Genomic DNA, 13,249 nt, shown 5'->3' on the forward strand with positions numbered 1-13,249 from the left:
CCCATCTGCTTTAAGAAGAACACTAGCCTAGTGCCTAAGAAAAACAAGGTTGCTTCCTTTAATGACCACTGCATGATGTCTCCATCATCCACTGCCATGAAGTGCTTTGGCAGGTGGTCAAATCGCACGTCAATTCTAGCCTCTCAGAGATTCACTGCAAATTCAACTACCATTGCAACAGATCCACGGCAGACACCATCTCCTTTTCCACTCATCCTTGGATCATAAGGACACCCACGTCACACTCCTGTTTATTAACTATAACTCCACCTTCCACACCGTAATTCCAACAAAACTCTTCAAAACCCACGGATCTAGGATTCAGCACCCCTCCTCCCCCCTCTGCAATTGGATCCTTGACTTCTTGACCAATAGACCACAATCAATAGGTTAGATGACAAAACATCCTCCACACTAATTCTCAACATCTGTGCCCCACAAGGCTGCATATTAAGCCTCTTACTATACTCCCTATACAATACACACTATACACTCACAACTGTGCAGCCAAATTCTACACTAGCTCCACTTACAGATTTGCAGATAGCACTACTGTAGCAGGCCAGATCTCAAACAATGAGGAGACGGAATATAGGAAGAGATATAGAGCTTAATAACCTCTTGCACAATGTCAGCAAAACCAAGAAGCTGGTCCTCAACTTCAGGGAAAGAAGCTGGTCAACTTCAGGGACAGTGCGTCCAGCCCTGTCTGTCTCAACGGTACTGAAGTGGAGATGGTCGAAAGCTTAAAGTTCATAGGTGTAAATAACACCAACAATTTTTCCTGGTCCAACCACATTATTGCAGTCACCAAGAGAGCATACCAGTACCGCTACTTCTTCAGAAGACTAAGGAAATTTGGCATGTCTCCTAGAACTCTTATCAATTTCCACAGATGTACCATAGAAAGTATCCTATTCAGATACATCATACCTTGGTGGGAAACTGCTCAGTCCAAGGCCCAGGAAATTGCAGAGAGTTGTCAATGCAACCCAGTCTATCACGCAGACCAGCCTTCCTGCCTCCCCTCCATCTCTTGACTCCATCTACACTTCATGCTGCCTCAGGAAAACAACAAACTTAAGGACCTCACACGGCAGTCATTCTCTCCCCTTCTTCCCTTCCATGGGGCAAAAGATACAAAAGTTTGAAAGCACATACCATCAGATTGAAGGGCAGCTTCTTCCCCACTGTTATCAGACTTGAGGACACCTCTTTCATATGCTGGGGATTAATTCCTGATCTTCCAATCTACCTTGTAGCAACGCCTTGTACTTTTTTAAATCTGCACTTTCTCAGTAGCTGACACTATTTTTGTTCTCTTTTGAACCACCAGACATATTCATGTATGACATAGTTTGAATGGATAGCACTCAAAACAAAGCTTTTCACTACACGTGACAATAATAAACCAATACCAACACCTAATCAAGAATATTTAGAGGGTGTATCAACTGCTTGCGGATCAGTTACTGATTGGTTTCTGCTGGCTATTGCTATGATTCTACATTATTCAGACCTTTCTACATTTGTTTGAAGATGCCAACTACTAAGTCCTGGGTCAGTGTGAACCAGTTAATGTCTTACATTGTCTCATTAGCTGACATTTCGCTTGGAATACAGTTTGTCTTGAAATATGAACAGAGAACAGGACAACCTGGCTCTCGCCTGGAGAACATATATCTAGAGTATTCCAAACAATTCTTCAATGTGAACTATGCCGAGAAAAGAAATGTGGTTGAATAAAGGTGCTGTCAATGACAAATACCACCTGTACTCTAAACACAATGCTTAGAACTGAGTGAAGAGTACTTTGTCAGTAGGTATTAAATCCACTAAATCCAGGGTTCCATTAATTGCAGGCAGATCACATTGCAGGAGCTGTATGGTAATCGAGATCTGTACTGCATCCAAAAGGGATTCCACATCCTTGTGTAACTACCCAATATGCAGAGGAAGAAGTATAATATTCTGTACCCTATGGTTTATTCTGAACTTCTTCTTAGAAGACCAAATTCTATTTCAATGAACCTGAAGATGTGGAGAGAACCAGAACACCATTCTTCCTCTGAATACCAATTGTGCACATTGAAAGTGATAGGATGGAAATATTTGGTGAGGACTCTCTTCTGAATTTAATCCTTATTAAGAGGACGTGATCAGCAAGATCATTTAAATTTCATATCAAGTTATTCATAAACCTATTTTATTGTCCTGGAAATTAACCTGAACAGTATCCAGTCAAGTTGAGTTAAATACTACTGCAATATACACAAGTAAGATGATGTACAGATACAATGAAAATCTTGCTTGCAGCAGAATCACAGGCACATACTCAGCAAGATGCACAAACATAAATTATACTTAAATTATACATCAATTCTGCAAGACAGCAAAATGAATAAGACTGTGTAATAATCAACAAGATATTGGCGTAAAACACAATTAGAAAATATCCAGGTATCCTCAATGAAAAATGCCACCTGGTCCACTCAAAACACTATGCGTAGAACAAAGTGAGGAGTCAAAAAGGGCCTTTGGCCCAATTCCCCCACACCGTCCAACAATGTCCCATCTACCCTGGCCCGACTTGCCAGTGCTTGGTTAATTACCCTCCAAACCTGTCCTGTTCATGTACTTGTCCAACTGCTTCTTAAACGATGGAATAGTTCCAGACTCAACTACCTCCTCTGGCAGCTTGTTTCATACACCCATCACCCACTGTGTGAGAAAGTTACCCCTAGGATTCTTATTAATTATTTTCCACTTCACCTTTAACCTACGATCTCTGGTCCTCAATTCCCCTTCTCTGGGTAAAAGACTCTGTGCATCTACCCGACCTACTCCTCTCATGATTTTGTATACCTCTAAAAGATCTCCCCTCATCCTCCGACGCTCCATGGAATAGGGACCCAGCCTATTCAACCTCTCCCTATAGCTCACACCCTCTAGTCCTGGCAACATCCTCGTAAATCTTTTCTGAGCCCTTTCAAGCTTGACAATATCTTTCCTATAACATGGTGCCCAGAACTGAACACAATATTCTAAATGTGGTCTCACCAACGTCTTATACAACTGCAACATGACCTCCCAACTTCTATACTCAATAAAGAAGTTGGGAGGTCAAATAGATGAAGGCCAAAGTGCCAAAATACTTTTTGACCACCTCATCTACCTGCGAGTCGTCCTTCATGGAACCATGCACTTGTACTAGATCTCTCTGCTCTACACCAATACCCACAGGCCTACCATTTACTATGTAGGTCCTGTCCTTGTTCGACGTCCCAAATGGCAACATCTCACACTTCTCTGTATTAAATTCCATCAACCATTCCTCCGCCCACCTGGCCAATCGATCTGGATTCTGCTGCAGTCGTTCACAACCCTCTTCACTATCTGCAAACCACTAACTTTTGTATCAAAGGAACAATTTGCCGGTGGTTATTAAAGCCGCTGTGGTTGTGGAGCAAACATATGACTTTGCAGGCTTTTCAGGAGAGATCATCCAAGATTTTAACGTCTAGGAATTTGAAGTTGCTAATAGTTTTCATGCTTGACCCACCAATAAAAACTGGCACGTGGTCTCCCAACTTTCCTTTCTGAAATCAACGAATAATATTTCAGTGTCGTGGCATCACTCAACCATGTACGCTATCTTTCTCTGCCTATATGCTGATAAAAATATAAGTTGTGTTGTCTGCAAAGTTATGAAAATGGCATTGAAGCTGTGCTTAGCCACGCAGTCATGGTTGTAAAGAGAATATAGCAGGAAGAAAGGCCTCACTGACAGCCTTGAAGTGCAGTCAGTGAGGAGAAGATGTTGTTAGTGATCTGTATGATTAAGGTCTGCCAATGTGGAAGTCAGGGATCCAGTTGCAAAGGGAGGTAGGGAGGCACAGACTTGGAGCTTGTTGTTATGTTTGGGGGTGATGATTTTTGATGAATGCTGTGCTTTAGTCATTGGCTGATGTACGTGCTACTTTTATCCCAATGATCCACAGCACAGTGGAGAGCTGGAGAGATGGTATCTGCTGTTGATCTGTTGAGGAGGTAGGCAAATCGAAACCCGATCCAGGTTATTTCTGAATAAGGAGTTGCTTCACACCATAACCAAGCACTTCATTATGGAGGATGTATGTGCTACTAGACAGTAGTAATTGAGGCAAGAGACCATGCTCTTCTTCAGCACCAAAACAATAAATGATCATTTGAAGCAGGTGGAAGCATCATATTGCAGATGTGTGAGGTTGAAGATGACCTTGAATACTCCAGCCTGTTGGTCCCCATGGTCCGCAACACCGTCTGATCCGACATTTGGTGTGAATTCAAGCTGTTGATGGATGCTCTGATGTCAACCTCACCAAATGTAATCACAGGGTTGTCAGGGACTGTAAGGACATGTATAGCTGTGGAATAGATTACTGATGCCATTAGCCTATGTAGAAAAAAGGATTTCAAAAACTAATGTTAAATTATTCAATCACTAGTAAGATATCTATATTACTAAAAGTCTGATCTTGACCACTTCCTGTTGTTCTGTATATTGATTTTAGAAAATATGCTGCCACTTATGGCTATGATTTTTGGCCATCTTACAGAGTCCCTATCCGCTGCGCAAGACAAGAGTATTTTTCCAATCGATTAAAAATAAACGAGTTATTAGTGTTTAAAAAGTGTTGAGATTCTCTCTCCAGAAGGCCACGCCCCTTCCGGAGGGACTATAAAACCCAGAAGTGTTGAGTGCCGCAGTCAGTCTCTGCAAGATGGGGGAGCGAGAGGGTCAAGTTTCTTAGTCTGAACTATGAATAACACTGAACACATGTCTACTAAGTGCCATTATTGTGGTTTGAAAATATAGTTTGGAAATGCTAAAGTAGCCTTTGGTAGCTGTGTAGCCTTTGGTTTGGAAATGCTAAAGCTTTGTTGCTTTTGGTTTAAAAATGCTAAAGCTGTGTTGCATTTGGTTTGGAAATGCTAAAGCTGTGTTGCCTTTGGTTTGGAAATGCTAAAGCTTTGTTGCCTTTGGTTTAACAATACTAAAGCTGTGTTGCCTTTGGTTTGGAAATGCTAACGCTGTGTTGCCTTTGGTTTGGAAATGCTAAAGCTGTGTTGCCTAATTAACGTTGCCTTGCCTAATTAAAGTTGCCTTGCCAAATTAAAGTTGCCTTGCCTAATTAAAGTTGCCTTGCCTAATTAAAGTTGCCTTGCCTTCTATAAAATTAAAAGTCTAATCTTGACTACTTCCTGTTTGCGCTTTATATTGATTTTAGAAAAAACGCTACCACATACGGCTGTGATTTTTGGCCATCTTACTCAGAGTCCCCACCGCTCATCAGGTGCCGAGGATTTTTCCCATCGATGAAAAAAATAAAAGAGTAATTAGCGTTTAAAAAATGTTGAGATTCTCTCTCCTGTCAATCACGCCATGAAGGCCACACCCCTTGTGGTGGGAGGGATTATAAAACCCAGAAGTGTGGGCATGGCTCAGTCTCTGCAAGATGGAGAAGGAAGAGGTCACGGCTTGCTGTCTTTAGTGGCTTTGCACCCTGCTTGAAATGGTATGAAACTGCACTTGAATTTGGTGGCCTTGGACCCTGCTTGAAGTGGTAAGAAACTGCACTTGAATTTGGTGGCCTTGCACCCTGCTTGAAATGGAATTTCAAGGAATAACCATGAGTCAACTGTCAGCCCACCAGCCGTGAGTGAGTGAGTTGCCAGCACAACAGGCTTGAGTAACTGAGCCGCCAGCCCAAGAATCCATTCGGCCCACAATGCCCATACTAGCCCTCTGAAGACCAGTCCCTTCAGCCCACAACACCCATACTAGCTCTCCAGAAAGCCCCCCCATTGGCCATCAACATTGGAATTGGTGGAATATTGTGTTGAGGGACCAGCCCTCCCGTGTGATGCTTAGTCTGGTATTCTATAATTTTGCAGCCTGGATAGAAGAATACCGGGAGGCATTGTAAACCTCCGTTGCTTATGTATCTGGTATTAATTATCATTGGATGGACTGCAGAAGCATAAACTGGTGATGAATATACTATTTTTCTCCCCTTTTGTGAGGATTTGCTGGTCTCAATTGCTATATTCCTCCTAGACTGTTGAGAATATGGGTAATCTTCTTTGACCCAATTACCAAATTAGTTTATGTAAAAGATACTTTAACCTAGGAACGGCCGGTGTATTATGAAACAAAATCCCAGTGTGACCAAGCGGCACTTTACATTTATCACTATCATTTTCATTTTCTCCGGTAGCAGCCAGTAGCCTCACTCAGTTCTTCAGAGTAGCCTTAACATTTTGAATTGTGTTGATAAACAATAGACAATAGGTGCAGGAGTAGGCCATTTGGCCCTTCGAGCCAGCACAGCCATTCACTGTGATCATGGCTGATCATGCACAATCAGCACCCCGTTCCTGCCTTTTCCCCATATCCCCTGACTCCACTACCTTAATAGCCCTATCTAACTCTCTCTTGAAAACATCCAGATAATTGGCCTCCACTGAGAGCAGAGAATTCCACAGATTCACAACCCTCTGTGTGAAAAAGTTTTTCCTCATCTCCGTTCTAAATGGCGTACCCCTTATTGTTAAAGTGTGGCCCCTGGTTCTGGACTTCCCCAACTCGGGAACATGTTTCCTGCCTCTAGCGTGTCCAAACCTATTAAGGTTATTATCTTATATATTTCAATAAGATCTCCTCTCATCCTTCTAAACTCCAGTGTATACAAGCCCAGCCGCTCCATTCTCTCAACATATGACAGTCCCGTCATCCCGGGAATAACCTTGTGAACCTACGCTGCACTCCCTCAATAGCAAGAATGTCCTTCCTCAAATTTGGGGACTAATAGTGTTTCTGCAGCTGCTAAAGGTCTAAAGTTTTAGTAAATAGTGTTTCAATACTTTTTCATATAGGCTCACAAATGCATTCCAATATAACACCATCAAATATGGAACTGAAGCTCTTTTCAGTTTGGATTCTGTTCAAGGCATGTGCTTTGAAGCGTCATGATATTCCTTAACCTTTGATAGAAACATTGTGGACAGGTACCTTTTTAAAGAGACAGAAATATAACAATTAAAACATAAGTAAATAAGTAAGTAAGTTTATTGGCCAAGTATTCACATACAAGGAATTTGCCTTGGTGCTCCACCCACAAGTAACAACATGACATCCAGTGACAGTTCCGAATGACTCAGAAAACACTAAATATTAATGTTAATAATAAGACATTAATGATAAAACACCATTGATCAAGCATGTGAACCAACAAAATACCAGATCAAAGGGAGGCTACAGATTTTTGACTGTTGAGTAGAGCAACTACTCGTGGATAAAAACAGTTTTTATGTTTGGCTGTGGCAGCTTTGACAGTCCAGAGTCGCCTTCCAGAGGGAAGTGATTCAAAGAGTTTGTGGCCAGGGTGAGAGGGGTAAGAGATCATCTTGCCTGCTCGCTTCCCGGCCCTTGCAGTGTACAGTTCTTCTCTGCTGATCGGACGATTCGCTGCAGCCTCCAAGTGTCGTGCTTCGTGGCTGAGCCAAACCAGACCATGATGGAGAAGGTGAGAACAGACTCTACAATGGCCGTGTAGAATTGGACCATCATTGCCTGTGGCAGTTTGTGCTTGCTCAGCTGTACATCTTCTGTTGTCCCTTTTTGACTGTGGAGTTGATGGTCCCCCCCCCCCCCCCCCCCCCCCCCCCCCCCCCCCCCCCCCCCCCCCCCCCCCCTTAAAGTCCTTGGAGATGACGGTTCCCAGGAACTTAAAATACTCCACAGATGTGACTGTGGTGTTGTTGATGGTGAGTGGGATGAGGAGGGGGAGCTCTCCTAAAGTCTACAATCAATTCCACTATCTTAAGAGCATTGAGCTTTAGGTTGTTGCTACGGCACCAGGACGCCAGCTGTGACATATAACATTGCTATATAATTACCATTACAGATAGATTATAATATCCTGTAGAGTGTTAAACAATCTAAATTCCTGATAATAATTAATTTCAATGTTATCTGTAACCTGGATTAAATAATAAACCACAAAATCTAAGAAAATCCAGTTTCCTTCAAAACATAATGTCCATTATCCATAAAGCACATAATCTATTCCGGGTATGGTCTTCATTGTCCATCAGAAGCACTAGGTTAATAATACAACCACTAACCAAGCTGCTCTGTGGCAAGTAGTGAGTGAACGGGACAGATAATGCTAATTTACCTTATTCATATCTGTGACAGATGCATCCGTTTGTGATGGTATTGGTAGAAATGGCACGGGATATTTTTTGACAAGATAAAATCCTGTCTTCATACTGAGAATATCTTCATCAAATCGTGTGGCATAACGGAGTGGATCTGGAAGCTCAAAATAGGTAGCCATGAAAACGTTAGACCTTTAGCAGCAGCAGAAATATATGGCAATGCAGTCTGTAACCTCATGACCTTGCAATTTTTTCATTCTATCATTAGTATCAAGCCAGGAGATCAATACTAGTTCAGTAAGGAGGACAGAAAGGTATACTGGGAGTTAAACCAGGCACATTTAGAAATAATGAGGTGTCAGCTACATTAAGCTGCAACACAGGACCTCAAGCAAGCTAAACAATCATACAGTATGTAATAGAAATATCTAAGCAACCCAATAACCAATTGATTAGATTGTTCTCCATTCCTACTGTATAATATTTAATCATGAATGGTGTTAGACAATTAAACAGCGAACAGAAGAGGAGACTCCAACAATATCCTCATTCTTCAACATAGCCCAGCATCTCTATGCTCAAAACACAGCTAATGAGGTGTCGAAAATATGAAACATCTCAACTTTCTCTTGAGATCCCCATCATCACAGAAGGCAGTCATCAGCAATTAGATTCACTTCAGGTGATATCAAGAAATGGCTGAGAGTACTGAATACAGCAAAACCAATGGGACCAGATAAGATACCAGCTGTAGTACTGAATATCACCATTGCAGAACCAAATGAATCTCTAGACAAGCTTTTACAATGTAATTACAACACTGGCATCAATCCAGCAATATGTAAAATTGCCCATATGTATTTTGTTCACAAAAAGGAGGTCAAATCCATTCTGGCTAATTACCAGGGCAGCACAATGGCACAGTGGTAGAGAGCTGCTGCCTTACAGCACCAGAGTCCTGGATTTGTTCCTGTCTATCGGTACTATCTATATGTCCTCCCTGTGACCAAGTAGATTTCCTCTAGGTGCTCCCGTTTCCTCCCACATTCTGAAGACGTACAGGTTTGTAGGTTAATTGGTTTCTGTAAAGTGTCTCTAGTGTGTAGGATAGAACTAGCATATAGCTGATCGTTGGTCGACACAGACTCAGTGGGTCGAAGGGCCTGTTTAATCTCCAAAACTAAACGCACTAAAACCCAATCAGTCCACGCTTAATCATCAGCAATGCAATGGGAGACATTCTTGTTAGAATTACATTGTTGCACGTATTCACCAATAACCTGCTCACCAATACTGTTTGAAATGTACCTAGCCCACTTTATTCCAGACCTCATAACTTTTATCTAAACATGTACAGAGTTGAATTAGCAATTTGATTCCCTTGTTACCATTCCCTTGTTACTATTAGAATTTGATTGAGTGGCGTCAAGGAGGCAGAAGTGGAGATGTTTGCTGTTGATTGCACAATGTTCAATTTCATTAACAATTTCTCAGCAAATGAACAAGTGCTTGCATGTACGTGGCAAAACCTAGTTAGCATTAGTCATGGACTGATAAATTCCAAGTAATATTTATGCTACAAAAATGTCAGGCAGTGATCATCTACAACAAGAGAGAACTTTACTTGCTAAGTAACTATTGACCTGAAGCTTGTGAACTAGCCACATGAATATAGTGGCAATTAGAGCAGATCAAATGATGCTGTGCAAGTAACTAATTTCCTAATATCTCAAAGCCTTTCTACCATCTAGAAAGCATTCACCTGGAGTTTAATGGAATATTATTTTCATGGCTGGCTTAACAAGTGCTCCAACAATTTAAGTCTGTGGAATAGTCTCTTGCTTGACTGTTCTCCTCATCTAACGAGTTATTGCTAATAAATAGAAAAAGTTAACCGTCACTTAGGTCTCGTGTAAATTATTCCGACAGTTTTCTCTCTCCCGACCAGGATTCAAGAAAACTATGAGCTGGCGACTGATGACTCGGCCGGGCATATAAAAGGCAACGGGAAGAGTCTTTTCTTCCGCTAGTACCCATTTGAATCCATATGGGCAAAGGGCGCTGCCAAAGCTGGAATAAATGTGAGTGATCCTTAGAGTAAGTCAGGTTCCTGCTTGGGTGGGTTTGAATATCACCTGGATTTGTTATTCAGGTTCAAGACCTGTAAGAGCGGGTTCATGTCCCACTGTTAGAGTGTGGTTTGGAAGGTGGTTTTGGTTAAGTAGGTAAGAGTCCCATTGAGGTTAGTTAAAATGGGTTATTCAGAGTCCAAAAGAAGCCATGGCAGAGGAACTCCGATAGGGTATATGTACGTTCATTAAGGATAGAAAAAGTGTAAAGAAGGTATAGAAATGTCTAGAGTGGCCACAGAAGAGAGAAAAAGGATTTCCCCTCGAAGGGACATTTAATTGGGATCAAATAGAATATTTTTGAGAAGTGTTGCTAGTTAAGGAAAAGTGTGGTTGTAAGGAGGTAACGTGGTCCCAATATATGGACTAGTGTAAGGAGGCAGAGAAGAAAAGAGTCTAGATGTAAGAGTAGAGAAAATGAGACACAAAAACATAGATGGACTTCAGAATAATAGCTAGAAACAGAAACTGTTGAATTTAGAATCTCGATACAGTTTACAAATCCATGGCCATGGCCATATTCCCCCACATTATTCTCTATCAACAAAATGGATAATGGTTTCTGGAACTAAAATTAAGACAAATGACGAGGATGATGACAACGACTGTGATGATTGGGTTCCCATATATCCTCTACCCCCAAATCGATCTCCATCTACCCCCCAGCTGGACAAGATGCATGGGCACCCCTTCAACAGTGCATACACCAATCACCCACAGATACAATCTATGCAACACCAGATTCATCCTCTTCTCTCGTAAGACCAAAGACACATAGTCAAGTCAAGTCACTTATTTCTATAGCACATTTAAAAAACAACTCTCGTCCTTTACATTGACGGAGGTACTAACATTATACAACATTGGTTCACAGATTAAGTACATACATAAATACATACATATAGCCCTCCCTCAGAGGACGTCAAGAAAAGCATGAGAGTAAAGATGAGTTTTAAGTCTCGACTTAAAGAAGTCGATGGAGGGGGCAGTTCTGATGGGAAGAGGGATGCTGTTCCACAGTCTAGAAGCTGCAACCGCAAAGGCGCGGTCGCCCCTGAGCTTATGCCTAGACTGCGGGTCTAGACATAGTAAAAAAATCCAATGGCGGGGCAGTCGCAGTGATGCCTCAGCTCAACCTGATGTACAAACATCAACGCAGGCCTTTCGGGGTCCTCAGGGAAATCCAATTACAGTTTGACAGACGCTAGACACCCTCCGAGTTGAGAGCTATAGTTGAAGAGGTGCCTAACCTAAAGATGATGTTGCAAAATGTATTCATAAACTAGACATATTGCACAAATTTCATAATCCAACTAAAAATTATATTGATGTGGCTCTCGATGTGACCTTTCATTCACCTAGGAAAATTATTCAAACAATATTTGATATGTACAGTTTTGCAGTAGCTAACAATGCACTTTGGAATGCCTTGAAAGATGTGTTACATGAATCCTATCCGCCTAGAGTAGATTGGAAGAAGATTTATTCTACTGTTCAGAAACAAGGTGAGGATTATGTTGATCGTGTCCATCATGCCTTTATAAAATATTCTGATTTAGAATTAGGTCCAGGCAAGTGCACTCTAGTTATTGCCATTGTACACTGTCAACCTTGTATAAAATAGATGTTCTGTGGAACTTGCAGAGAATGATACACTTCTCCGCCTAGCGGAGCTGGTCCTTACCCTTAATAACTTTTCGTTTGACTCCTCCCATGCCCTCCAAATACAAGGTGTAGCTATGGGAACGCGCATGGGCCCTAGCTATGCCTGCCTCTTTGTAGGGTACATTGAACAATCCTTGTTTGAGACGTATCAGGGCCCCATCCCCGACCTCTACCTCCGCTACATCAACAATTGCTTTGGTGCTACCTCCTGCACCCACAAACAACTCACTAACTTCATCAACTTCCATCCGGCACTCAAATACACCTGGGCCATTTCCGACACCACCCTACCATTTCCTGACCTCACTATCTCCATGGCAGGTGATAGACTTTTGACCGACATCCACTATAAACCCATTGACTCCCATGGCTATCTAAACTACACTTCTTCCCACCCTGCTTCCTGTAAGGACTCCATCACCTACTGCCAACTCCTCCGCCTATTGCGCATCTGCTCCCAGGATGAGGTGTTCCACACCAGGGCATCGAAAATGTCCTCGTTCTTCCAGTTCCCCTCCCCCCCTATCAACAAGGCTCTCACCAGGGTTTCTTCCATGCCCCGTAACACTGCTCTCTCTCCCCATCCCCCCACTCGGAACAAGTGCAGAGTCCCCCTTGTCCTCACCTTTCACCCCACTAGCCGTCACATACAACAAATAGTCCTCCGTTATTTTCGCCACCTCCAACGTGACCCCACCACTCACCACATCTTCCCATCTCCCCCCATATCTGCTTTCCACGAAGACCGCTCCCTCCGTGACTCCTTGGTCAATTCTTCCCTTCCCAACCGTACCACAACCCTCCCCGGGCACTTTCCCTTGCAATCGCAGGAGATGCTACACGTGTCGCTTCGCTTCCCCCCCCCCCCCCCCCCCCCCCCCCCCCCCCCCCCCCCCCCCCCACCTCCCCCCCTTGACTCAATTCAAGGACCCAAGCAGTCATTCCTGGTGCGACAGAGTTTCACCTGCACCTCCTCCAACCTCATCTATTGCATCCGCTGCTCTAGATGTCAGCTGATCAACATTGGTGAGACCAAGCGCAGGCTTGGTGATCGTTTCGCCAAACACATCCGCTCGGTCCGCATCAACCAACCTGATCTCCCTGTGGCTCAGCACTTCAACTCCCACTCCCATTCCGAATTCGACCTTTCTGTCCTGGGCCTCCTCCATGGCCAGAGTGAACACCACCGGAAATTGGAGGAGCAGCACCTTGGGCAGTCTGCACCCCAGCGGCTTGAACATTGACTTCTC

Source organism: Leucoraja erinacea, chromosome 5, assembly GCF_028641065.1.
Source record: "Leucoraja erinacea ecotype New England chromosome 5, Leri_hhj_1, whole genome shotgun sequence".
NCBI lineage: Eukaryota > Metazoa > Chordata > Chondrichthyes > Rajiformes > Rajidae > Leucoraja > Leucoraja erinaceus.